Source organism: Patagioenas fasciata, chromosome W (assembly GCF_037038585.1).
Source record: "Patagioenas fasciata isolate bPatFas1 chromosome W, bPatFas1.hap1, whole genome shotgun sequence".
NCBI classification, from domain to species: Eukaryota; Metazoa; Chordata; class Aves; order Columbiformes; family Columbidae; genus Patagioenas; species Patagioenas fasciata.
In genome coordinates, this window is record NC_092559.1 from 66,372,381 (window position 1) to 66,398,325 (window position 25,945).

The 25,945-nt window shown below is 40.3% G+C and overlaps 1 long non-coding RNA gene across 1 annotated transcript in view; it reads left to right on the forward strand.

The window, feature by feature from the left end:
• Positions 1–25,712, forward strand: part of LOC136115751 (uncharacterized) — a 70,635-nt gene extending 44,923 nt beyond the window's left edge. The window contains exon 3 of the long non-coding RNA XR_011736311.1: positions 24,760–25,712. This is a non-coding gene — a long non-coding RNA (uncharacterized lncRNA). The remainder of the gene's footprint in view (positions 1–24,759) is intronic.
• The last annotated feature ends 233 nt before the right edge of the window (positions 25,713–25,945 follow it).

Sequence of the window (25,945 nt, forward strand, 5' to 3'; positions counted from 1 at the left end):
AACTGAAAAAACAATCCTTTATTATCATCTGCTTACTAGACTCAAACGTCTTTGGGAGAAGAAACGATCAATGTTTAATCAGATCAAGTAAAGCAATGGTCTTGTCAGTATTATAAGGACCACTGATAAGAAGTGACAGGTGCCCCATCCCCAGCTTCCAACAGAAGTCCTGCCCCCTGCAGGAAGCCACATGTTCCATAGTCCCTAGAAGTCACTCCTGTCTTCTGTTCACATGCTCTGTTGCAATTGGCTGGCAGGACCAGCCACCCTTTCCAGTTTACCCAAAAGTACATCAGACCAGGAAGCCCCTTCCCCTACATAGGGGACCACCATTTTGTTTCAGCCACCATTTTATGGCAGGGAGCTGCCATTTTGCTATGTGTCATAACCCCCATTTTTCCAAACTGTTCTGTGATTGGCTCACAGCCACTTCTTGACATGGTCATACCCATGTGTTCTCAGGCAGCCCTATTATTGACTGGCTGGAACAGCCATCTACTTCCTGTTTACCTGTCATGGTTTAATCCTGGCTGGCAACTAAGTACCACACAGTGGCTCATGCACTCCCCACTCCCCGGCGGGATGGGGGAGAGGATCAAAACAGTAAAGTCAAAAAACTCATGGGTTGAGATAAGAACACTTTAATAATTGAAATAAAATAATAATAAAAGAATATACAAAACAAGTGATGCACAATGAAATTTCTCACCACCTGCCAACTGGTGCCCAGCCAGTTCCCAAGCAGTGACCCCCCGGCTAATTTTTCCCTTTGTTTGTATACTGAGCATGACATCATATGGTATGGAATATCCGTTTGGCCAATTTGGGTCAGCTGTCCTGGCTGTGTCCCCTCCCAGCTTCTCGTGCATCTCCAGCCTTCTCGCTGGCCAGACACGAGAATTGTAGAATCATAGAATCATAGAATTGTTTCGGTTAGAAGAGACCCTCAGGATCATCGAGCCCAACCATAACCTAACTCTAGCACTAAACCATGTCCCTAAGAATCTCATCTAAATGCCTTTTAAACACTGCCAGGGATGGTGACTCCACCACTTCCCTGGGCAGCATGTTCCAATGCCTGACAACCCTGTCCAAGAATTTTTTTTTTCAAATATCCAATCTAAACTTCCCCTGGCGCAACTTGAGGCCATTTCCTCTTGTCATATCACTTGCTACTTGGGAGAAGAGACCAACACCCTCCATGCTACAACCTCCTTTCAGGTAGTTGTAGACAGCGATAAGGTCTCCCCTCAGCCTCCTTTTCTCAAGGCTAAACAGCCCCAGCTCCCTCAACCGCTCCTCATAAGACTTGTGCTCCAGGCCCCTCACCAGCTTCATCGCCCTCCTCTGCACTCTCTCTAGTACTTCAATGTCCTTCTTATGATGAGGGGCCCGAAAGTGAACACAGTATTCAAGGTGTGGCCTCACCAGTGCCGAGTACAGTGGCACAATCACTTCTCTAGTCCTGCTGGCCACACTATTCCTGATACAAGCCAAGATGCTGTTGTCCTTCTTGGCCACCTGGGCACACCGCTGGCTCATATTCAGCCATCTGTCAATCAACACCCCCAGATCCTTTTCTGCCAGGTAGTTTTCCAGCCACTCTCCCCTGAGCCTGTAGAGTTGCATGTGATTATTGTGACCCAAGTGCAGGACCTGGCACTTGGCCTTGTCAAACCTCATACAACTGACCTCAGCCCAACAATCCAGCCAGTCCACATCCCTCTGTATGTCCTTCCTACCCTCCAGCAGATCAACACTCCCACCCAATTTGGTGTCATTTGCAAACTTACTAAGGGTGCGCTCAATCCCCTCATCCAGATCATTGATAAAGATATTAAACAGAACTGGTCCCAATACTGAGCCCTGGGGAACACCAACCATGATTGGCTGCCAACTGGCTCTGTTCAGTACAACTCTTTGGGTCCGGCCCTCCAGCCACTTCTTTATCCATTGAAGAGGACACTCATCTAGGCCATGAGCCGCCAGCGTCTCCAGGAGAATGCTGTGGGATACGGTGTCAAAGGCTTTACTGAAGTCTAAGTACACAACATCCACAACCTTTCCCTCATCTACTAGGTGGGTCACCTTGTTGTAGAAGGAGATCAGGCTGGTCAAACAGGACCTGCCTTTCATAAACCCATGCTGACTGGGCCTGATCATATGGTTTTCTTGTATGTGCTATGTGATGTCACTCAGGATGATGTGTTGCATGACCTTGCCCAGCACTGAGGTTAGACTGACAGGTCTGTAGTTCCCTGGATCCTCCTTTCAGCCCTTCTTGTAGATGAGCATCACATTAGCCAACTTCCGGTCAACTGGGACCTCCCTAGTTAGCCAAGATTGCTGATAGATAATGGAAAGTGGCTTAATGATCACCTCCACCAGCTCCCTCAGCACCCTTGGGTGTATCCCATCTGGCCCCATAGACTTGTGCGTGTCCAAGTGGTGTAGCAGGTCACTAACCATTTCCCCTTGGATTACTAGGGCTTCATTCTGCTCCCCATCCCTGTCTTCTGACTCAGGGGGCTAGGTACCTGGAGCACAATTGTTCTGACTTTTAAAGACTGAGGCAAAGAAGGCATTTAGTACCTCAGCCTTTCCCCCATCTTCTGTCTGACGAAGGGAGTCTCCTATGATCACAACCCACCTTTTTTTTTTTTGTGGGAGCTTGTCACGGAGGCACCCCGAGGCTGATTTAAGGGACAACAGGGTCCAAAACAACTTTTATTAAACCAGTGAGAAACAGGGTTTTAGCACTCCAAAAGTGACATAAATATAGGTTCGGGTATCAGTTGAGGAAAATTATTAAGGGGCAGCAACTAGTACAACAGGCAGAGTGCATGCACGTGGCTTCACCCAAAACAATGCCGGAACCACCCCCGAGTCCCAGAGGAGTACACACTTGCCTGAACACGGTGCGGGATTATTCTTAAAGAGATACAGGTAAAGCGTACGCTCGCAATTCCGCGAGGGTAAATTTATAATACACTCGCAATTCTGCGAGGGTTACTTTACTTACATGTGCGAATGTGCACGGAATACTACACGTGCTTATGTGGAAGCACGGGAGGAAAATACACTCACGATCGTGCAAGGATAAATTTATAATACACTCGCAATTGTGCGAGGAAATAAAGCTACACTCGCGATTGTGCGAGGAAATAATTTAAAGTACGTGTGCAAATGTGCACGGAATAAAGTTACACTCGCGATTGTGCGAGGAAATAATTTAAAGTACACGTGCAAATGTGCACGGAATATAAATACACTCGCGATTGTGCGAGGAAATAATTTTATATGTGCTTGTATTAAGCACAGGAAGTTACACGTGCATATGTGCACGGAAAGGTTAAATATACTCGCAATCCTGCGAGGGGTTTTACTCACACCCGTGGTGGCAAGGCAAGCAGGGTCTCCATCCCGGGGAGGAGGGGTCTCGGCGGCAGGATCTTCCTCGTGCTCCGAGAGACCGGCGACAATGGGCCCAGTCTCGACAAGAGAGTCCCGTTTTTATACTGGCTGATCAGACCTGACTGTAGGCATTCTAGAAGCTTCTCTGCACCCCCACACCGTGTGTGGGGTGCCCCTGAAGCCTCCAAACATCCCCCACACTGGTCACAGGTGCCCAGCGGCTCACTGGCGCCTTGGCAATCCCTTCTCCTAATGGCCCTGGCCAGGGTGCTCTGGGCCAAACAAAAGAAGCTGTTAGCCTCAAGTAGCAGAGAGAGGGAGATGTGCCTACTCCCTCCATACTGAAGGAGGTGGGGGGAGAGAGGGGGGTTTGCATTCTGCCACAGAGCTGTTTTGATGGAGTGTGCAGGGTGACTTATCCTCTGCAGCACCTCCAACTTAGTGGAACCGCCTCCCTCAATGTTGGTGTTTGGTTCCACTTGCAAGGCCTCATACCTGTTTTGCAAGGGAACCTGGGAGGATGGGGTGGTCACAGTAGGAACCCTTCTCCTTCTGTGCTGAGCAGGAACTTACTGCCATTTCCCCTTGTTCCTGAAGTTGCTGCATTCCACATCCTGAGCCTCATGCCTTGTGGACAGAGACATCTGGGAAGATTGGGTGGGTAACGGGGTGTTTTTCCTGCCACCCCGAGTGTGTACTTACTTCCATTCATCCCTTTCCCTTGACCTGCTTTCTTCAGTCAGGCAAGGGGAGGATACAAGAATCCCTTGATCTTCGTTTCTTGCTGGTGGTGTTACCTCCCTCCAGGATGCCAGAGCTTGATCCCACCAGTGGATTTCCTTTTCCAGCTCCCTGATACTTCTCTGCATGTCAGTTCACTGGGCTGAAATCTCCTGCAGTTGCTCTGTAGCCACTGCTGTTCTTGTTGATCACCAGTGACATTTTCATTCTTATATTTGCAAGCATAAATAAGATCTCCTTTCAGCCTTCTCTTCTCCAGGCTGAACAGACCCAGCTCTCTCAGTGTTTCCTCATAAGAAAGATGCTCCAGATCCCTAATCATCTTTGTAGCCTGCCACTGGACTCCCTCTAGAAGTTCCTTGTTCTTTTTAAACTGGGGAGCCCAGAACTAGACACAGTACTCCAGATGTAGCCTCACCAGGGCAGAGCAGAGGAGGAGGAGAACCTCCCTCAACCTGCTGACCACACTTTTCCTAATGCACCCCAGGATTCCATTTGCCTTCTTAGCCACAAAGGCACATTGCTGACTCATGGTCAACCTGTTGTCCACCAGAACTCCCAGGTCTTTCTCCATAATGCTGCTTTCCAGCAGGTCAACCCCTAACCTGTACTGGTGCATGGGGTCATTCCTCCCCAGATGCAGGACCCTACACTTGCCCTTGTTGAATTTCATTAGGTTCTTCTCTGACCAGTCCTCCAGCCTGTCCAGATCTCACTGAATGGCAGCACAGTCCTCTGGTGTATCAGCCACTCCTCCCAGTTGTATCATCAGGAAACTTACTGAGGGTATACTCAGTCTCTTCATCCGGGTCATTGATGAACAGGTTAAACAGGACTGGACCCAGTACTGACCCCTGGGGAACCCCACTAGATCCAGGCCTCCAACCAGACTTTGAGCAATTGATCACAAGCCTCTGAAATCTGCCATCCAGCCAGTTCACAATCCATCTCACTGTGCATTCATCCAACCTGCACTTCCTGAGCTTACCTATGAGGATGTTGTGAGTGACAGTGTCAAAACCCTTGCCCAAGTCAAGGTAGACAACAACCACTGCTCTTCCCTCATCTACCCAGCCAGTCATACCATCATAGAAGGCTATCAGGTTGATCAAACATAATTTCCCCTTGGTGAATCCATGCTGACTACTCCTGATAACCTTCTTTTCATCCACATGTTTGGAGATGACATCCAGAATGAGTTGTTCCATCACCTTTCCAGGGATGGAAGTGAGGCTGACTGGCCTGTAGTTTCCTTCATCATCCTTCTTGCCCTTTTTGAAGACTGGAGTGATGTTGGCTTTTTTCCAGTCCTCAGGCACCTCTCCTGTTCTCTGTGACCTTTCAAAGATGATGGAGAATGGCTTTGCAATAACATCTACCAACTCCCTCAGCACTCATGAGTGCATCCCATTGGGGCCCATGGATTTGTAGATGTCCAGTTTGCCTAAGCGATCTCTAATCTGATCCTCCCCAACCAAGGGCAAGTTTTCCTTTCTCCAGACTTTCTCTCCTACCTCCAGGGTGTGAGATTCCTGCAGGCTAGTCTTAGCAGTAAAGACAGAAGCAAAGAAGGCATTTAATAACTCTTCCTTCTCTGTATCCTCCATCACCAGGGCACCCACCTCATTCAGCAGTGGACCTACATTTTCCCTCACCTTCCTTTTGCTGCTGATGTACTTGAAGAAGCCCTTCTTGTTGTCCATGACATCCCTGGCTGGATTTAATTCCAAGTGGAACTTGACCTTCCTCACCACATCCCTGCATAATGAAACAGCCACCTTATATTCCTCCCAGGTGACCTGCCCCTTTTTCCAAGTTACTGGCATTTTTATTTGCATTATATTGCAATATCTTTCTATTAACGACCATAAAAATACTACCTTATTTGTAAGAGTGTTTTGATTTTGTTTTCGAATTTATATATGAGTGCCAAATATTGCGTTTGGCATATTGCAGTTTCATTTTTAAAGTTTATTTTTTTAATGTTAACAACTGCTGGTATTTGTGAAAGTTACAAAACTCTCAGTAATGTAAGAATGAAGTTATTAAATTTTTTTAGAAGTTATTAGATTCAGTTCAACACAAGAACCATCAGAATACCTAAACCAGAGCTTTTAAAACATGAATTTGGAAATTAAGCTTTGATACAAGATGTATCCAGATACAATACACTTTAAAAACATATTTTGAACTTCAAAACCGGAGCATCTATAATTTTAAAATACCTCTCTGCTAGATGCTGTAAGAAACTTAACAAAGACTACGCAATCCGCTGGGAAAATTCCCATGCTTAATTTAGGCTAGTACATTTCAGTCTTCGGTGAATGTGTTTCTGATAACATTTTTCACTTTACTAAACTAATAGATTAATCAAATAGAATAGAGTAAAATAGTTCAATTGGAAGGGACCTACAACCATCATCTAGTCCAACTACCTAACCAGTTCAGGGCTGACCAAAAGTTAAAGCATGTTATTAAGGACATTGTCCAAAAACTTCTTAAACACTGACAGGCATGGGGCATCGACCATCTCTCTAGGAAGCCTGTTACAGTGTTTGACCAACCTCTTGGTAAATAAATGTTTCCTAATGTCTAGTCTAAACCTCCTCTGACACAGCTTTGAGCCATTCCCAGGCATCCTGTCATTGGATACCAGGTAGAAGAGATCAGCACCTCCCTCTCCATTTCCCCTCCTCAGGAAGCCGTAGAGAGCAATGAGGTTGCCCCTCATCTTCCTTCTCTCCAAATTAGAAAAAAGCAGTGTCCTTAGCTGCTCCTCACAGGACATTCCTTCCGGTCTTTTCACCAGCTTTGTCGCCCTCCTCTGAATGCATTCAAAGACTTTAACATCCTTTTCAAATTGTGGGGCCCAGAACTATACACAATACTCAAGGGGAGGCTGCACCAGTACTGAATACAGTGGGATAATAACCTCTTTTGGACAGCTGGTTCTGCTGTGTTAGATGCACCCCAGGATGCAATTTGCCCTCTTGGCTACCAGGGCACACTGCTGACTCATATTGAGCTTCCTGTCAACCAACGCACCCAGATCAGAGCAGGGCTGCTCTCCAGCCATGCCTCTCCCAATTTCTACATGTGCCTAGCTTTACTTCATCCCAGGTGCAGAATCTGGCATTTGTTCTTGTTACATTTCATTTTACTAATCATAGTCCAATGCTCCAATCTATCTAAATCCCTCTGCAAGGCCTCTTGTCCCTTGAGAGAGTCAACAGCACCTTCCAGTTTGGTATTGTCAGCAAACTTGCATTGAACTCCTGCACCCAGATCACTGATAAAAATATTGAACAGAACTGGCCCTAGAAATGAACCCTGAGAAATACCACTGGTGACTAGTGGCCAGCCAGATATAGCGCCATTCACTACAACCTTCTGAGCCCTGCTATTCAACAAGTTCTTCACCCAGTGCACCATGCACCTGCTCATTTCACAGTTGGACAACTCGTCCAGAAGGATGCTGTGAGGGACAGTATCAAAAACCTTACTAAAATCCAGAAAACCTATATCCACCACCTTCCCATCATCCACTAGGTGGGAATAAGATGGGCAATTCCTTTTTTTTTTTTTTTTGGTAAGCTGTGTTCAGAAGCAGCTTTTTAATGAGTAGAAATGGCCACATGTAATAGCCATAGCAATTTCAGACTTGCTTTTATAAAGTCTAGGGACTCTCTGTGCCCAAGTCCAATTCAGGGAAAATCAAATGTCTTCAACAGAGGGATGCAAACTTAAAATTAAGGCATAAATTGATGTCTGCACTAGCTTATCTGCATGGAATAATAGATGTTTTTTTAAAAGTGCAGGCTTGACTTCAAGTTCTGCTCATATGCTTTACCAAAGTACTGTTAAAATTAACAGCACTTATTGTGACTAAAATCACTTTTTAAAATAAACAATGACATTATCTTTGTTCTTAATTGGTCTGGGCTGAGAATCTGCCAGCTTTCTTCACGGGGGAATCAATAGCATTGTTTAAATTATTCATCATCACAGTAGAAAGAATATTGCCCTTCACTATTCAGCCACACTTTATACTAGCCACTGATCTTGATTTTATTTCTATTGTCCAAACTGACAGAATTGGTGTCTGAAGTGGATATGTAATTTGGGGAAACAAAAAACAGTGGGTCTTAGCTTTTTGCTTAACCTAAACAAGAATACATCTGCACAAAAAAAACTAAGACTGAAGCTACATTTCATAGATTTTTCTCTAGATCAAGATGATTTTTTTTCTTGGGTTTATTGGTTATAACTTAGGTTACTAGCTATGCTAATTAACATGCTCAATTGTATTTTTTGTTGTTTTTTTGTCATTTAAATCTATCTCTGATTCTTGTCTCTATGAGAAATAAGGATATCTGTTCTCTAGAAAACAAATGTAAAATAATATATCCAAGTTCAAAACCAAAATATAAAAAGACATTTTCCCATTATTGTTATTATTTTTTTTCATTTTGAAATCTATTTGCAATATCTGATATTCCCATGTTTAAATCTTGTACCATGTTTTCTTCAAAGTCTTGTAACCCAGTTATTTTTTCCTTTATATGCTGGGTTTATTGCTCAGTGCGCATGCACTTGCAGCCATGCAACTCCAATGATGTATATCAGAACTTGATTAGACAAGAGACTACAGTGCATCAGAGCCCCATTCATATATGAGAAAAGGAATCTGGCCTTCTGTTTCCATGAAACAATATTAGGACACAGAGATATATAATTTAATAACAATAAACCCAAAACATTTCACTTAGTTTTTCCAGATGAAAATCAAAGCATTTCAGCAAACCTGGAAATTTTCAATGGTAATTTTTTTCTATCAGCTTCATTCCCAATCACTTTGATTCCCATGTTCTTCTATTTTGGCCTGATTCTGAAAGGGCATAATACATGCTTTCAGTGAAAGTAAGAGTCCCACAATAATAGGCAGGTTAGAACATTCAATATTTTTAAAAAATCTGTTAGCTCTACATTAGCTACATTCGTTTCTGATTTTTAAATTTGTATTTCAAGGCAATGTTTGTATTCCTACTATTTCCTAAGCAGGAAATACTATGACAATAGGTCTCTATCATGTATGTTTCTCAAAACCAGTGTGCAAATGCACTATCAAGATTTATCTTTAGAAAACATTTTGTTTGAAGATTTAACTCCAGGCAAAAGAAACACCTGGAATCAAATGACTATATAATAATAAAAATTTAGAGATTTTAAATATATATATATATATATAAAAAAGCTGATTCAATCAATCCTCTTAAGTAATCTACAATGGATTCTCTAGAGCAGTGGTCTCCGAAGTTAAATGCATGCACCCCATGAGTTGCACAAGATGATCCATTGGAGTGTGGGAAGAAAATATTACAATTTCTACTGATATTTACTTTTTTATCGAAAAAAAAAGAGAAATTAAGCTTTACTAATATGTAATAAATGTATTGACACCGACACCCTCACTTGGTCTATATGTCAGACAAGACGTACGATACATGAGGTATCCTGAAGGAAGAGTGAGTGTTCCACAACGCAGAGGGGTTGACAGTGGCGCCCTCACTCGTTCGTTTGCTTGCAGCGTTTTGCAACGTATTGCAGTTCACCTGTGCCCAGTTAAGTGGATTTATGGATTATAGTATCTAGTTTTAACTAAGCTAATCCTCTCAAAATGGACAAGTGGTTTAAAAATATTCCTGCGAAGAAACTGCAGATTGAAGACTCTGAGCAACCTGATCTAGTTGAAGATGTCTCTGCTCATTTCAGGGGAATTGGACTAGATGACCTTTGAAGGTCCCTTCCAACCCAAACCATTCTATGAATCTATTATTCTAATTATATAAGCATTTTTGAAAAAAATGACATTGTTCATTTGTAAAATTATTAGAGCATTAAAAGTATATATTCCTTTATTAATTTTTAAGTGAACTGGTCATATTGACCTGAGACTTCAAATATCCTCTGGTCTTTAACATTTTGTTTAATTAGTGTCTAGTTAAATGCAGGTTTGGGCTTGATTTCGGGTAGCAAAACCACAGGGATTAAGACACAGAAAGAACAGGTCAAAATCAGGTTGAAAACTCAGCATGCACAAACTGTTATCCATTAATAAGCAATTTTAATTTGCTGTATGATAGGTCCAACCTACTTCTTATAAATAAGAGCTGCCTCATTTAAACCGGGGAAACATCTTGTGTAATATCTACCTGAATAACTGAGAACTTACAGGACTGGGCTCTATACATAAGTAATAGTTTGTACAATGTCATTTGATTTGGCAGATATTTTGGCCTACATTCCTACAGATACTTTGGTGTATATTGTTTGCAAGAAACACAGATTAAATATACCAAAACTTACTTTTTCTTAGCTCAGTATGGAATAATATTATAAGCTAAATGTAACTAATTAAACATTTGTGTTAAATATAGTATCTTATGTTTATCATGAGTACAGCAAGTGTATTTGTATACAGTACATTATTAGCAAAATGTGCTCAAGTGACTGACTTTCATTTACATTAACTGACATGCTTTTTTTCCTTCAATGATATTCTATTTGTTGTGCAGATACTGAGAGGCGTGGACAAAACTAATTAATATTTCTAAGCAAAATGCTTCACAAATGTATTCCATTTATGTTCAAAATAGACTATTTCACTGTGGGAATTTTTGTTTCAGCATCATCTATCAACAGCATTTAGAATAAGAGCAGTATCTTTCAAATGCAGCATTTGCAAGTCACCATTTGTCATTAAATGTAACTGTATGTACAAGAGGTTTGTAGTAATAGCCTTCAGTTAAACTGGGGACTGTTAGAGGGTTTTTGTTGCCCATTGAAGTTCTTAATTATTAGTTCTATCCAGCTTTTTATAGCAGACTTAAGGTTAAACTACATTATTAAAATAAACTTCCAAGACAAATATAAAGACTTCACGTTTTACTTAATTTTTTAAGTGTCAAGGTTTAAAAAAAAAAACCTATATATTTTGATTTTCTTATGATGACATACTAGAACGCCACATACATTAGACAAAATATTGGTAGCTTTTTATGGGAATAATAGCTAAGCATGGTGCATATAAATGACCTATTTTCTATGTATGAATGGTTAAAGTGCTAATTAAATAGTTGGTATTCAAGTCTATGCTCATGCATTGTTTAGCGACATACAAACTCAGTGATATGTGCCAGCAGGCATTTTAAGTCAAATGTTTTCTCCTCTATGCTCTTTGTCATGAAATGGTGGCACCATGATGAGAAAACTAGTGTAAGCAAAACACTGAAAAATGCTTTAATAATGTTTTCAACACTATTCTAGTTTTCTAATGAATTTTAAATTCCTTTCCTCTTATGAGGATGTTATGAGTTACTGCTGATGCAGATTAAATCTGAGTCATTTTCTCAATAAATTTGCATAAAATGGCTAAATGCTAATGCATCAAATGGGACTTACTATATATGGTAGAGAAAATATGCCCTCATGGGTTTTCTGCAATCAGTATCCTGTATTTCATTCACAAGTAGACAAAGGTCTGTTGTGAAAAGGAATAACTATTGTGTATACACTGCAAACATGATACCTATGATTTCTACATGATGGTTAGAACCCAGTCTAAAACTAGAATTTGCACAAATTTAAAACTAAAGTTCCTTGGTAAGTTGAGAGAGCAGGGGTTGTTTAGTCTGAAGAAGAGAAGGCTCTTGGAAGACCTTACTGCAGCATTTCAATACTTAAATGAGGCTTATAAGAAAGATGGGGACAGACTTTTTAATAGGGTCTGTAGCAATAGGACAAGGAGTAATGGTTTTAAACTAAAAGAGGGGAGATTCAAGCTGGACATAAGGAAGAATTTATTTACTGTGAGGGTGGTGAAACACTGAAACAGGTTGCCCAGAGAGGTGGTAGATGTCCCATCCCTGGAAACATTCAAGGTCAGGTTGGACAGGGCTCTGAGCAACCTGATCTAGTTGAAGATGTCTCTGCTCATTGCAGGGGGTTGGACTAGATGACCTTTGAAGGTCCCTTTCAACCCAAACCATTCTATGATTCTATGAAGTACAGTTAAATGGCCTCCCTAAAAGCAGTCTAGTGCTGCTAATAACCACCAGGCAGTTCACTGAGACTTTTCACAAACAGTATTGAATGCTTTGTTTAAAATACACATAGCCCGTTATTTTAATTTTGCAATGTTTTACATATCTCTGACTCTCACTGCTAAATCTATAACCATCAAAATCTTGCCAGCTCCTCACTATTTCTCAGTGCAAGTTAAAATGCTATTATTATTGTTATACACTCACCTCCCACCCACATTAATTGTTGCAGTCTTGTATTCCTCGTAGTAGAAATTATATATATCAGTTGACATATATTTGAATTGATAGCATGGTCACAATAAGAGTGTAGTCACTGTATCAATATTATTAATCCAAACAAAAATATTGCATTTAATGAAGGAAACTTGGGGGGGTGGGGTTTTTTTTGGTTGGGGGGGAATTATCTGAGGGATTTTTTTACAGATCTGGAACATTTTTGTACCTGGTACAAAAAAAAAGGACTATTTGAAAATAAATTTATGCTTTGCCCTACAGGTATTTTTAATTAGTTTTTATAAATAATGAAGTAATGCATAATATATTATTTAGCTCCTATAGTCTTAAAAATTTGAGTGGTATTTCAACTACAATTATAGCAATTTATTTATCAGTGAAAAATTTACATAATCACACTTCAAAATTCATTGGACTGGAGAGACATCAGAAAGACACCCAGGAGCATGCACAATGACTCTGGGCATTAGATTTACTAAATACTGTAGCGGTGTACATGATGTCATATCTAACATGGCTATATTTGATTAATCTTTTTTTAATTATGAAAGCATAAACACTGTTTTCTCTTTTTAGTATAATTTATTAAAAAGACAACTTTTAAATACAGAATAGGATTAGAATATTCTATAACAAATAAAATATTATTCCTAGTAGAATGTAAGTGAATTTAAGTATAATTTACAATAAAATCCTTGAGTGTATCTTTTTTAACTATGAGAAGAAATACTGATTTTATTACTATAATATCATTAAATGATTATTTGATTTTGTTTAGTTATCTTAGATTATCACATTGACAATCAATGGGAGACAGCAATGCAGGAAAGAAATTGAAGTTTTTTGACTTGTCAGTGTAGACAGACTGGTGATAGAGGTAACTCACTCTTGTTAACTCAGTTGTACTATGAATCTTCCCTTAGCACATGAAGTCTTTTTCAGACAAATGTAGTAAAACTTATGGTTACTGGGAATGTAGTGAGCTTATTTCATGAAAGTGCATACACAGATACAGATAATAATTTTTTTAAGGATTTAAACTTACATATGCATACATATACACACAAAGAAGTTTGAGTGCATATGTCAATTCTGTTCACATATGTTTCTAAAATAAAAATAATCTACATAGCTGTCATATGAAACTAATTTATACTATTTGAGAATTATGTGGATTTAGAGGAAGATATGAAATTACTATTAATATATTTCCAACAATATATTTATGGCTACTCATAAAATATTGGTACCTCATAAAATCCTCAGTCCTCAACAGTAATCTATGCTTACTTCAATTAGAGCCAAAGAAAATGAGTTTTTAATGGTATTTTTTGAAGCAAATATTTAATACAGAAAAACAGTGAAGAATTAGATCCAGTTCCATTTCAGTTGATAACACCAAAAGGTTATACTTTTCTATGCACCTACAGAGAATTCTACAGTGCTTCAATATAAATTGCTTTCTGTGACAGAAAACAGATAAGGACAATAATTTATATTTATACGGAAGTGTTAATTTTTTCATTTTTTGATGTACCACAACTGCTACTGTGTTAGGTGAGAATAAATCACACATATACATTCATTCTATCCTTCTTGTGCAGGTTTTCTGTTACTGACTTCTGCTTTCTCATACAGGGTTATTGTGTTAGATTACAATTACATTAAACTATTAGCAATATTATCATAATGATATTATTTTATAACACCCCAAACTCTTGTTTCCTAAAGATAATATGCTACATGACAATGACAGTAGTGTATTTTTATGTTAATATCCCTTTGAGACAACTGACATTATTAACAGAATAAATGTAATGTATTTGAAAATATGTCTCTTAAAAAATCCAATTAAAAAAAAACCCAACTGTATCTACTTTGTCTTTGCACAGAGTTTATTTTGGAATTAAAGTGATCCTGATCATACTTTACAGGTTCTTTACAAAGGGCCAAACGTTGATACTGTTTGAGTCCAAAGATAGACTGACCAAGCTTTGACCCAAAGCACGGGACATTTATTTTTCCCAAACAACTCTTCTTAGACTTTAAACAAGAGAAATTACTGATTATATCTCATAGTAATTTGTTTATGAAGTTCATTTTGACCTAGTTTCTATTTTCTCCATACTGATGCACAAACTGGAAGTGGAAAGGCTAAACAGAAGGCAGTTCCTTACCTAAATCTTTTATATTGGCAGTTTCCTTAGTTTCTGTATCATTAGCTGCACACAGCGTGATTTCTGTCTAATTTTTTCTGGAATTTACAACAACTTTAAATGTCCATGCACGATGTCATTAACTGGCTTTAGTAAGTACTTAAGACCCATATTTTTTTATAAACAACCTCTGGTCAACTTCTTTCTCCCGAGAGGGGAGAGCTTAGTCTTCTGATGACATGCCGGTCAGGAGGTAAGTCTCCATGGCCCAGAAGACTTTCCTGAAGCAGCTCCCAGCCACACCCCCCCCCCCCACACACACACACCCCCAGCCCATCACCACATTGCAATGACGCAAACTTGCACAAAGGCACACCGGAACTGTAAATTGCCACCAGCGTCTCCCTCGGCACACTGTTCATACTGTCCTTGCAGCGAGGTGCACCAAGCTAGGGACCAAGAGGCAATATTCAAGCCAAGGGATGAGCCTGGAAGAGTTTTCACTTTATTCACAGGAGGATCTTTCCACATGGAAATGAAAACATTTGCAATAATGACAAATCAGTATAATAATATTTCAATTACTTTGCAATATGGTACCTGGTGGGAGGGCATTCGCTACTTTTATGGCTTGTTCATGTGAGCCTGTGGACACAAATGACTGCTTCTTAGCAAAGGAAGTGCTAATTAATAATAATCATTAACGACAATTAATAGTTGTAATTAATAATGCACACTTTGTAGCCCAACAGATAGGAGAACCTAAATTATTAATTGTAAGTGTATATAACTATATATAATTATATAAGCTAAATACATATGCATATAACTGTATATAAGACTATGGTGGGAAAAAAGGTCAGCAACCATGGGGATTTGAGAGAGGGTGATCCCCAGCTAAACTAAGCTGGACCAGCCTGGGAGACCCCTGCCACCGTCACTGATCTCCTGGGAAATGCTAATCAGCACACCAGTTCTGGGAGGCATGCAACATCACTGGTAGCGGACTGCCATCTCATCATAGCGCTTGCAGGCTCTTCTGCTGGGGGACTTCAACTACCCTGACATCTGCTGAAAAAGTAGCATGGTGAGCTGTAGGCAATCCAAGAGACTTCTGGAGTGCATTGAATATAACTTCCTCAGGCAGGTAATGGACAGCCCTACCAGGTGGGGTGCAATACTGGACCTGATGGTCACCAATACAAGTGAGCTAATTGGTGATATCAAGATTGGAAGCAGCCTGGACTGCAGTGATTACAGGTTCATGAAGTTTGCAGTCCTGAGGGATGTGGGATGGCTGAAGAGTAAAGTCAAGGACCTTGAATTTTAGGAAAGCCAACTTCCAGCTCTTCAAGGAGTTAGTCAATGGGACACCCTGGGAGATTGCCCTCAGGGACAAGAGAGCAGAATAGAGCTGGCAGATCTTTAATGATGCTTTCCATAGAGCACAAGAGCTCACAATCCCCAGATGTAAGAAATTGGGTAAGAAGGGCAATAGGCCGGCATGGCTGAGTTGAGACCTGCTGCTCAAACTAAAGGGAAAGAAGGAAATGCGCAGGCAATGGAAGCAGGAACAGGTATCCTGGGAAGAGTAAAGGGACACTGCCTGGTTGTGCAGATATGGGGTCAGGAAGGCCAAGGCACAAGTGGAGCTGAACTTGTCAAGGGACACAAAGAATAACAAGAAGGCCTTCTACAGGTATGTCAACCAGAAAAGGAAAGTCAGAGGAAGCATGCCCCCACAATGAGCAAGACTGGTAAATTGGTAACATTGGACGAGGAGAAGGTAGAGGTACTCAACAACTTCTTTGCCTCAGTTGTCACGAGCAAGCTCTCTTCCCACACTTCTTGAGTGGAAAATAAACTGCAAGACAGGTATTGGGAGAGCACAGTCCCTCCCACTAGAATTGAGGATCTGCTTCGTGACCACCTAAGGAATGTGAACATACACAAGTCCATGGGACCTGACGAGATGCATCCCAGAGTTGCCAAACCACTCTCCATGATATTTGAGAAGTCATGGCAGTCAGGTGAAGTCCCCAATAACTGAAAAAAGGAAAATATCACACCCATTTGTAAAAAGGGCAGAAAGGAGGACTCTGGAAACTATCAACCTCTCAGCCTCACCTCTGTGCCTGGGAAGATCATGGAAGAGATCTTCCTAAAAGCTATGCTAAGGCACATGGAGGACAGGGAGGTGATTCAAGACAGCCAGCATGGCTTCACCAAGGGCAAGTCCTGCCTGACCAACCTAGTGGCCTTCTACAATGGAGTAACTACATCAGTGGACAAAGGAAAGGCTATGGATGTTGTCTATTTGGATTTCTGCAAAGCCTTTGACGCAATCCCCCAAAACATCCTTCTATCTGAATTGGAGAGGTATGGATTTGAGAGGTGGACTGTTTGGTGGATGAGGAACTGGCTGGATGGTCACACCCAGAGAGTAGTGGTCAATGGCATAATGTCTGGATGGACACCAGTGACAAGTGATATCCCCCAGGGATCTGTACCATTTAATATCTTCATCAGTGACACAGACATTGGGATCGAGTGCATCCTCAGCAAGTTTGCAGATGACACCAAGCTGAGTGGTGCGGTTGACATGCCTGAGGGACAGGATGCCATCCAGAGAGACCTGGACAAGCTTGAGAAGTGGGCCCATGCAAATCTCATAAGGTTCAACAAGGCCAAGTGCAAGGTCCTGCACTTGGGTCAGGGAAACCCCTGGTATCAATGCAGACTGGGGGATAAAAGGATTGAGAGCAGCCCTGCAAAGAAGGACTTGGGGGTACTGTTGGATGAGAGATTTAACATGAGCCGGCAATGTGCACTTGCAGCCCAGGAGGCCAATCATATCTTGGACTGCATCAAAAGGAGCATGACCAGCAGATCAAGGGAGGTGATTCTGCCCCTCTACTCCGCTCTGGTGAGACCCCACCTGGAGTACTGTGTACAGCTCTGGAGCCCTCAGTACAGAAAAGACATGGACCTGTTGGAGCAGGTCCAGACGAGGGCCACCAAGATGATCAGAGGGGTGGAACACCTCTCCTATGAGGAAAGGCTGAGACACTTGGGGTTGTTCAGCCTGGAGAAGAGAAGGCTCTGGGGAGACTTCATTGCAGCATTTCAGTACTTAAAAGGAGCTTATAAGAAAGATGGGGACAGATTTTTTAGAAGGGCATGTTACAATAGGACAAGGAGTAATGGTTTTAAACTAAAAGAGGGGAGATTCAGGCTGGACATGAGGAAGAATTTTTTTAAAATGAGGGTGGTAAAATACTGGAACAGATTGCCCAGAGAGGTTGTAGATGCCCCATCCCTGGAAACATTCAAGGCCTGGCTGGATGAGACTCTGAGCAACCTGATCTAGTTGAAGATGTCTCTGCTCATTGCAGGGGGGTGGACTAGATGACCTTTCAAGGTCCTTTTCAACCCAGACTATTCTATGATTCTATGATAGTAGAGTCCCTCAGCAGTGGGAGGTCATGTGGATTGTCTTCAGTCCTGCCGGGATGCCTCCCACACATAATTCACTGCAGGTTGAGGAGACCAAGGTGGCAAGCAGGTTCCAACACCAAGGTTTTGGTTCATACCTGGTTGAATTAAGTTGGAAAAGCTGTTAAGGGTGAAGTCCCCCCTCCCTGGGAGGTCAGCTGGGCCCCATGCTTGGCAAGCTGGGATGGGAGGGTGACAGGTACAGGTCCTCTGCCAACGCTGCCTGTGGCTTCTTCATTTTCTAGAAAGGAACCCTCATGCGTGGACTCTACATTGCCAATGCACAGGGCCTTTCCTTCATTGGGGTCCCAAATAATCTTTCTTCTCCTCTGCCCTATGTGTTTGTCCACTGTAGACAACAGATTGGGGGAACAGGGGGAACAAGAACTGCAAGATTTGGATCATTAATAGCTTAGTCTTAATCATATTGACTTAGGGGGGAAATTCCATTACTTTTAATGACACAGAGTGAACGCTCCCCTTCCTTTCTCCTACTATATGTATGCATTTAAATCTGCTAGACAACACTCTGGTATGAGACTCTATCCTGCTCCCAGCAAAGCTAATACCACAATTTTATCCACATCAGACTCTGGCCCTTCAAGGTAATCTTCACACCTGCTTTATACCACATGTTATAAATGTATAGGTCTATATATACACGTACATAAGTATATAGCTAAATACATGTGACAGGTTCAAGAAGAACAAAATAGGTTATTGTTAGTAGACAACTGAAAAGCCAAAGGGCTTTCTCCTTCTTCTTTCCCATTCCCTCACAGAAAGGTCCATCAAAATGTATTAATTTTTTATCTCATATATTTACCATTTAGTGGGGAAATTTAATTGTCAGAAGTCTGTCATTTTCTTTCCTCTAAATTAACATTATGAAAGAGGTAAGGTCTGAAAAATGTACTCATCCCAGGGTGTGAAATCTATGAAAATGTTGTGCATTTTTAAAATCTAAATGTACTTTTTAGTTGTGTCTCTGTGGGTCTACTACTTCACCCTCCCTTCTGGAGCTAGTCAACAGAATCATAGAATTGTTTTGGTTGGAAAAGACCTTTAAGATCATCAAGTACAACCATTAACCTAACACTGCCAAGTCCACCTCTAAACCATGTCCCTAAGAACCTCATCTACATGTCTTTTAAACACCTCCAGGGATGGTGACTCAACCACTTCCCTGGGCAGCCTGTTCCAATGCCTGAAAACCCTTTCAGTGAAGAAGTTTTTCCTAATATCCAATCTAAACCTCCCCAGTGCAACTTGAGGCTATTTTCTATCACTTGTTACCTGGGAAAAGAGACTGACACCCTCCATGCTACAACCTCCTTTCAGGTAGCAGTAAAGAGCAATAAGGTCTCCCCTCAGCCTCCTTTTCTCCAGGCTAAACAACTTATTCACACAGGAAAGAATTCACACAGGAAAGAATAGATCTGCCCTAAAATACAGCACACTCTTAAGTTATTTATGAAATGAAATATTTCACATACTGAAATTGAAATATTTCAATTTTAATTGAAACAAATAATTAATTTCTTCTGTTAATGCATATTAATGGCAAGTTTAGGAAGGGGTAGATGCACTCATTAATATGTCCATTCATGCAACCCATTTCCAGACTGGTAAATATAGTTTCCCTAACTGCCATATTTTGTACAATACTCAGCTTTTGTTACCATCAGTGCAACAGCCCCACTAGCACTATGGCTTACAGAAGGTTTACAGAGTTTTGACTTTCTACCTGCCATGAATGGAATTTAAACATATACTAGTGTCATTCTCCTATTTGGACTTCAAATCTGGATTATTCTAATTACTATTATTGTTCTTAACTTATTATTTGTTACATGAGAAATTAAGAAAATACAACTTTTCTAACATTATATTTTCACAAGCCACTCTGAGTGGTCTCTGTCATTATTACTCAATAGAATTGCAAATGTCAAATGCTGCAGATATTGTTCCTGCTTAGTAATTTTCTAGGTAATGTGATTGGCACAGATGTATTACTCATAAAAAATGTAGTTACTCATTGCTTTGCAGAACTGTATGATATTTTATGAAACTAACAAAATCATAGTAAATTATATTTAAAACACGGATGTTCTAATAAAATATATAACTAGCTCCTTGTAATGCATTTGGACTGTTTCTTTTTCTTAGTCTGCATTGTGAACAATGCCAATTGATATAAAAATGCTAAATAGAGGACTAAACTGAATAGCACTTAGAAACTATTATCAAGCTAAAAAAAAGGTAATAAAAACTGAGAGAACTGGAAACATTCCTTCTGGTACCTGGATCTACATTGAGATATATTAATAGATTTCACCAACACCTACAGAAATATATTATCCATTACCTTGTTTATGAGCTTCAGCCTTATTTCTTCTAAATATTCAAGGAAAAATCTTTCCTTAAGCTCAACTCAGAAGCAACCTGTGTAATATGGAGTACTTATTTATGTTTTATCAGCTCCAAGCTAGAGAGTTGAAATAGTTGCAAGATACAAGCTTGCTGACACAGTTTATTTTCTTAATTACATAAGAAACAGGTTTGTAACTTGAACTTCTCAGGAAACTATAAGCCAGCTCTACATGCTGAATTCAAGTTCCCATAAGAAAATTTAAAAGTTTATCTGACTAAAATAACTTGTAAATGAACTCATATTTCTCTGATTCTTTTCGTATTTTGGGCATTGTAGACCTTAACAATGATATTAGTTCTAGTGTGGGAAAATATTATAATTGAGATCTGGTAAGTTATTTGCAGGTTTCAAGTTTTTCTTTACACTGTACTGACATTTAGTACAGCCCCTGTGAGGAAAACAATGCTGCCATTCATAGCTCTAGACATAGATTTCAATTGACTTAAGGAGGCACAATGAAACTTGGTCATTCCCTGGTTACCCATATTGTGTTCTCAAATTTTCTCTCAGCAAAAGTATAATGACTCAGTATTGTATGGTTGCATAGACAAGGGCCCAGAACAAGAGACACTAGTTTTGTCTCACGGTGTGAGAAAGTTGTGAAGGGATCTTTTCTTCCAGATGGTGTTAAATTCAGCTTCTTTTTTAACATTGACCTTGCACAGCAATCTGCTGCTCCCTTTTCACAAAGAATAAGCCTGGGTTCCTACTAGTTAACATGCATACTCACGCAACCTGCAACTTCACTCAACTGTTTTACAATGGAGTGGTATGCTAAATAAACTTGATCTGTTTTTTCCCAGTGATAAAACTAGCCTTCAAAGGACTGTTCAACTGATATTTACACTTATTTTTATTTGAAGTTTTATATTGTTTGATTTTTTACAAGTTTTAAGGAAACAGCAGTTTACAGATAAGTAATTTTATATAACATTATTTGCTACGTGAGAAAGGATAAAGTTGGAGGGCATACTAATATTTTCATATGCTCTCTTTTCCCAAGTCAGATTTGCAGGACAAAAGGGGGAAGAAATGGGGCATTTTGCTTCTAAGCAATATAATAATAATAATAATAATAATAATAATAATAATAATAATAATAATAATAATAATAATAATAATAATAATAATAATGTATCGTCAATAAGGTACAAATCAATTTAATATCCTAATGACTAACACGATTATAATGTTGATTTTTTTTCCCGGGGTGTTTTTCTTAACAAATTCACATAAAATACTAAGACTCAATCAAAAGCTTAAGTAAATTGACTCCATGGAATGCCTAAGCAAATAATAGGTTTCCCCAGAAAACAGCTTATTGCCTTAATTGAAGCTCTTTGAGAAAGAAAACCAGATACTTTGTAATGTAAATGTTAATTGTAGTAGACAATGGCTCTAGGTAAATAGCACCCCTGGACACGCAGTAAATAAAAGGCATACAGGCATTTAACAATGAAAGACCGGTCGCGCAAACAGTACTTCAAATGTAAATAAACAAGGGGTTTCTCATCAGTCACTACTACAGTAGTAAAACTTTGGCACGTGTACAACAGCTAAACTGGAAATTTATGTAAATACAGTTTGGCTGGGGTACTAGATGAATCTCAGTAAAAAAGTCACCGAGTAAGCCCTTCAGACTGAAAATCCTTGGAACTACAGAGAATATGAGATTACTTTGGAGGCTAATTATTTTAAATCAGTAATGCATGTGGTGTTTCAAGGACCTGTTTGATGGTTCTCTGCTTCCTTCTTCTCAGAGTTTGTGACGTAAAGATCAATATTTTCATTATAAACCGAAGTAAAAGTATATTCCGAAGTAAAAATTGAAAAAAAAAAAAAAAAAACAAACCCAAAACCCACACCAAAACCACAAACAAACAACCTGCACAAGGTTGGCTCTTTAATTTATGAAGAAGTTTGAGAATTGTTTCCTTATCTCTGATCTTATTTTAATCTACCTTAGAGATGTTCGATGTGTAAGATAGTATTATACACTAGTGTGACTCTGGAAAGATGTTTAGGTCAAGTCCAAAGGAAAATGTTACCCTTAAAAATCAATCCTGCTCAGTTTCACTGTAAAAGCTGCCTTAACTGCAATAATTATAAAGATGAATAGCATCCAAACAAGTGTCTATTAAAAACCATGAGGTGTTTGCAAGGTCAACACATGATGTCTACTATTTATTCTGTCAGAGAAGAGAAGTGCAGTCTCCATAGCTGCACCTCCGGGGTTGCCTTGCCTTTGCCTTGCCTCTCCTAAATCATCTGCGAGACTTGGGCCACGGAAGAAAAGTGAAAGTTGCTCCCGAGGAGCTTGTACCGAGGTTGCAGAATTAACAGAAAGAGACAGTGTGCAGCCACAGAGCAGTTGGTGTCTCACTTGAGAGCCTGCAGATGACTGTGGGTGAGAAATGCCTCCACTTACAGAGGCGATGGAGATGAGTATGGTATAGCGCACTTGATGGTTTTTTTCATCCTCCAACCCCCAGCAGGGCTGTCTGTCACGGGCTACCGGGGCACTGGAATTGCCACTTGCCCCGAGCGTGGGAATGGGAGCGCCCAGCCGTTCACATCTACACGCCGTTTAACGGAATCAATTAGGCAAGACAGACTGTCGGCTTCCCCACCCCACCCCCTTTCCATTTCTGTCAGGTCTATATACGTCCTAATTATTTCGGTTTGGGATGCCAGAACTGTTTCCTGGATAGATCTGATCATCCTTAAATAAAAAGAGAGGAGGCGCACACGTGGATTTTTGGAGTAAATGTCACTTTCATTTCCAATGCTAGGCGCAGAGTAAGACACAGAACATTTTTAACACTTTGACAAGGGGGGAGGCGATTTCGTCTCCATCATGTCTTTCTGCTTCAATAGCCTCCTCAAGGAAACCTTCTCAGAACAGAGAAGCATCTGTGCTTGCATTTTGAATAGAAGAATAAAAATCAGCCATCACTTTTCATCCTTGTGCAGCTCCACCGAGTTCTCAGCAGATACAAATTGTTAAGCTTGCCTACACTTCAGTGTAAACTTTTATTTTTTTGAAAGCCTGGTTTGATATTATTTGAAATATGTTTTGTCTAAGATGAGTGCAGACTGATTTTTTTTTCCAGTTCAGTCCACACTGTATTATCAACACCACCAACCATCATCTTCATCCTAACCAACTACCAGCTTTATTTTAAAGCTATTTCATTGCAATGAATTATTTTGAAGAATGAAACAGCATTTCCAAATAGCTTTCTAAAAAAAAAAAAATCATCTCATCCCAGTTAAACATTACCAGGTCTGAGTTTCTCTTTATTTATTTAACAGCAACAGTTGCACATGCACTGTTTACCATCAGTACCATTTCCTCATTGCAACATTTAGCATCTTACAAATTCATATTTTGGACTAAGTATGCCATTTAATTCCCTCCACTCCCACCTTTAGCTGTAAAAATGTTAGATTCAATAAGCATTCCTGACCTTTCTCGGGCTTTTATACTGTCTCTTGCAGTAGTCTTTCATTTTCACATGGTGTACGGTGATCCTGAAGGAGTTTTTACTTTCGGTTATCTAGCTTTATGAATACCAAAACACTCATACAGCTAGATAACCAAAGATAACAACTCACTTCCCTCAAAGCTCCTTTTTTTTTTCCTTGCTAGAATCCAGATTTTTTTTCCTGATAGACGTGTAGTTTCCTCCAAGAATACTAGTGCTGCTTTAAAATAGTTATCCTTTTATGCAATTGTGACATATGTGTATGCGCGCACCTAATAATATCCGAAAGAGATCTGTTGCCTTCAAAGTTTATTCCGAACTTTTTCTTTCAGTCAGTAATTTCCGGCAGCAACAGCCAACAATTCATCTGTTAACATCAGAAAATAAACCCAGTTATTAAGGTGCATCAAGCTGTGATAAGACTGAAAAGCATCCATCCCTTCACAAGCCTCTATTTGCATTGTAAATTGCTTCGGTCTCACGGAAGATTCTTTAGACTCTGTAAAGATGTAAAGCCATCAACAATTTCCAGTGCAGTGTAAGGAGGGGGAAAAAAAATCCTATTTCATTAGAAAGTGGTAAGATGATTCGAGGATCCAGCTCCTGATCCTTTGAGATTCTGCATGGTATAGAGATTTTTACCAAATGGTGGCAGCTTGTTTGCAAATATCTTGCATGTATGTGTGTTTTAGGGGCGAAGATCCTCTCTTTCTCAGGTCTCCTAGAGCTAGGAAGAAGATGCGGTCTTGCTGGCTTGCTGCTGCCCCCGGTCTAAAAGGAGAAAAGGGGCATCATTGGAGTGCTTTCAGTGACAAAATGTGGACCAGCCCGGCAAGGTCAGAGGTCCTGGACCGCAAGAGACCAAGGTAATGATGATGTCATGAGAAATTTCAAGTACACACGGTTATTGATATGCATGAGTGATCAGCGATTTGCCCCTGCTAGCGGCAGCGGCGGCAGCGGCAGCCTGGGACTAAGCCAAACATTGCCTCCTCTACCGCTCCCGACTGCAGGAAAATCCACCTGCCGCCTTTATGTTCCTTCTTGCTAGCGTAGATCGCTCTAATATCCGAAGACTGGAAGATTTATCTTTCGAAGTATAGATAAAAGCGTTTCAGATCTGCGGAACGTCTTTGCCTGTATTTCTCTTTTGGCAGCCTCTGCTTGTGCAGACAGATGTGAGGCACTTTGCTATAGCTTAAAGTAGAGCTTTGCTTTCTGAGACTGCGAATCAGATCTGTGTTACGCAGTGAGTCGATGTGTAATGACATTGACAATTTGCCCTGCTGTGATGTGGTTTTAATGGTTTCACAGCTCGGTCATATTTTGTGTCTATAGTGATTTGCAGGTATTTACGACTGTGCAACGCATTTTCCTCTATGTTTATTCGGAATGCTGCTAGCAGCAGGCTCCGGCTTCTCTCCAATGTATTCTATAGCATCTATTCTCTCTCTCTCTCCTGATCCCCATTTCCCAGTGTGTGTGTGGGGGGTGGGGTGTGTGGGTGTGGTGTGTTAGAATGCAACACAGGTGAACATTGCAGCAAATGGTGAAATGCCTTAATAAAAATGCTGATTTATTGTTTATTTTTATTAACCTAGTACTTAGAGTGAAGAAACGCATGCTTATATTGCTCAAGAAATTTATGAAGGCAAGTATTTCTAAACTGTTAGAATGCATTATGTACAGTTTTAAGATTTAAGTCTCCCAATTCACCCCTCCCCCACATTATACTTTAAATTATTTACATTATAATTTGTATGTAAATTTTCTAAGCCTAAAGTGCAAACAGTAAAGGTCTTTCAACTACACGTAATACAATGAAACTCTGGACTGAGATCTACAATATTAATTGCTGAAATTAATAAATGTACTTCA